Raw genomic sequence first — 3,730 nt, forward strand, 5'->3', positions numbered from 1 at the left:
CTAAAAGAAAGAAACTGCCAACCATGAAACTTTACCCAGTAAACGTGTCCTTCAGAATTGAAGATGAAATACTTTCCCAGTAAACAAAATCTGAGGGAATTAATCACCACTAAACCTGCCTAACAAGAAATGATGAAAGGAGTCCAACCGGGGGGAATGGGGGGACACATGACTACTTAATAACATGAAAGCATAGGAACATATACAACACACTGGTTAAGGTAATAAGCATACAGCCAGATTCAGAATACCCTAATACTGCAATATGGTAATGTGTTAACTTCTTAACTCTAGGTATTATAAAGGTTAAAGCATTAAAAACTTTTATAATTGTTAAAGGGTGCACAGTACAAAAATATATAAATGACATCAAAAACAAGCTAAGTTGTTATCAGAGTAAAATAAATGTACATACGTAAGATATTTTATGTAAGCTTCATGGTAACCACATAGTGAAACCCTACAATTGAAACACAAAAAAGAGGAGGGAAATCAAAGCATAACACTACAGAAAATCATAAAGCCACAAAAATAGGCAGTAAGGGGAAAAAAGAATAATTGAACTATATAATAGCCAGAAAACAATAATATGACATTAATAAGTCCTCACCTATAAATACTCTAAATGTAAAAACTGAATTCTCCAATCAAAAGGTATAGAGTGGCTGGATGGATTAAAAAACAAGATCCAACTATATGCCTCCTATAAGAGATTCATTTCAGCTTTAATAAAACAGACTCATAGATAAGGGATGGCAAAAGATATTCTACACAAGTAGAAACCAAAAGAGATGGCCGTTTTATAATGATGAGGAAGTCAATTCATCAAGAAGACATAACAGCCTGGCCAGTGTTGCTCAGTGGTTGAGTGTTGACCAATGAACTGGAATGTTCCCTGTCAGGGCACATTCCTGGGTTTTAGGCTTGATCCCTGGTTGGGGCCTGCAGGAGGTGACCGATCTATGAATCTCTTTCATCATAGATGTCTCTCTCCCCCTCTCCCTTCCTCACTCTGAAATTAATAATGAAAAAAATATATATTTAAATATATATATATATATATATATATATATATATATATATATAACAATATATAAAAATTTATAATCATATATATGCACTCAACATTGGAGCACCTAAATATATTAAGCAAGTCCTAACATATCTGTAAGGAGAAGTAAACAGTACAATAATGGCAGGGAACTTTAATAGCCCATTTTCAACAATAGATAGATCATCCAGACAGAAAATCAAAAATAAAACATTGGCCCTTTCTGGTGCGGTTCATTTGGTTGGAGTATCATCCTGTAGACTGAAATGGTGGGTTTGATTCCTGGTTAGGGCACATACCCAGGTTGCGGGTTCGATCTTCGGTCGAGTCATATATGGGAGGCAACCAATTGATGTTTTTCTCTCTCACTGCTGTGGAGGAAAGGGAGCCATCATGCATTGTTGGTGGGGTTGTAAGTTGGTGCAGCCACTATGGAAAACAGTATGGAGGCTCCTTAAAAATTAAAAATGGAACTACCATACAACCCAGCAATTCCACTTCTGGGTATTTATCTAAAGAAAACACAAATTCGAAAAGATACATGCTCTGTTATGTTTATTGAAGCATTATTACAATAACCAAGATATGGAAGCCACCTAGATATCCATCTTTTAGATGAATGGAATATTACTCAGCCATAAAAAGAATGAATTCTTGCCATTTGTGATGACATGGGTGGGCCTAGAGGGTATTATGCTAAGTAAGTAAGTCAGAGAAGGACAAATACCATATAATTTTACTTGCATATGTAGAATCTAAGAAAAAAGGGAACAAACAAAAACAGAAACAGACTCATAGATACAGAGAACAAGCTGATGGTTGCCAGAGAGGAGAGAGTGGAAGGGTGGTGGAAAAGGTGAAAGGGAATGCGAATTTCTAATTATAAAATAGTAAGTCATAGGGATATAAAGTACAGCACAGGGAATATAGTCAATAATATCATAACTTTGCATGATGACAGACGGTTATTAGACTTACTGTGGTGATCACACCATAAGGTATATAAATGTTGAATCTCTATGTTGTATACCTGTAACTAACATATTTTATGTCAACAGTACTTAGTTAAAAAATGAATGCTACACAACATTATTTTCCAAAGTTAAAATAATTTCATAGAGATTGTAGTTTGCTGAGAATAATTAATCCTAAACCAGAGATGGAATATTTGTTATTACTAGGAGTCTCAACTCTGATTATATGGTAGTGGCAGCCTAGAGCTGTGCATTGAGCATTCTGAGGTCATCTCTAGGATGTATAGCAAAGTGTGCTTGACTAATTATTGATGCATGCCATGAGCAGAGGAAGAGAGAATAGTGGCCCAATTATTTTCCATTTCCTTCCAAAGTTTTTAAGTATTTGTGGTAAATGCCCATGTTTAAATGAAACTTGATTATTCAATCTTTCTATTTCACATTTCCCATATATCAGTAGAAATAATTGTCTTCTTAATGCTAATTCCCAAATAGTGATGAAGTAATTTAGGCATTGAAAGTAATTAAGTTTTTACCCTTATGAAAGTTACATTTTTATGTCATATTCTGTAAATATCTGACTACTGACAGGCTTCTACCAGTAAATCATCTACATTTGAAAATTAGAAAAGAGGACCTGGCCGGGTAGCTCAGTTAGACTGTTTTTCTGATATGCCAAGGTTGCAGGTTCGATCCCCGGTGTCAGGGCACATACAAAAATCAACCAATGAATGCATAGATGAGTGGAACATCAAATTAATGTCCCTCTCCCTCTCCTTTCCTCTCTCTCTAAAATTAATTTTTTAATAAAAAAATAAAAAGAACCTAATCAGAAATACTTATAGACTCACTATTTACAATCATCCTAAACTGGAAACAACCAAAAAGTCTTCAATTGCTGAATATATAAACAAGCTATGGTATTCTCTTTACACTATACAACATCCCACATAATATATAATATACTATAGAATATTATTCAACAATAAAAAGGAATGAAATATTGATACATAAAACAACTTGAATGAATGTCAAAGGCAGCATGCTGAAATGAAAAAATCTATTCTCAAGAGGTTACATTTTGTATGATTCCCTTTGTAAACTACATTTGAAAAGACATTTATATTGGTAGACTAGTTGGACTAGTGGTTATCAGGGTCTAGGGATTGTGGGAATATATGACTAAAATGGTATAGTACAGGGAATTCTGGGGGTGGTGGTGGTGATAGAAGTGTTCTGTATTCTGATATGGTGGTAGTAAGATGAATCTGTACATGTGTTAAAATTTATGTAACTATCTCAAGAAAGTCAATTTAATATATAATTTTAAACAAATGTTATTTAAAATGTACTATAGGATTTTGATTTAGCTTTGGTTGTAAATGTGCTATGATAGGAAGTGAAAGAAACATTCTGAAGATTAAAAGATTTAAGAAATTCTATATGCATACAAAAAAAACAACAACACCCCAGTGCATAGCAATTTGGCAGTTGGGTTATTATTTTGTGTTTTATTAACTTGGTTTTGTAATGGAAAGTGTATAAAACATCTGCCATTTTGATACTTTTCTATCACTATCTGCTTGAGTGAACTCAAGCAAGTCATCTAATTGCTCTTTTTCTATAGAATAAGATGTTTGAATCCTCTGCTTATCAAACTGAAATACTCCTAATAAGCATTTTACTCCAGACATGTGTTTGCCTT

The sequence above is a fragment of the Myotis lucifugus genome, unplaced genomic scaffold (genome assembly GCF_000147115.1).
Source record: "Myotis lucifugus unplaced genomic scaffold, Myoluc2.0 scaffold_5, whole genome shotgun sequence".
In the NCBI taxonomy this organism is placed as follows: Eukaryota; Metazoa; Chordata; class Mammalia; order Chiroptera; family Vespertilionidae; genus Myotis; species Myotis lucifugus.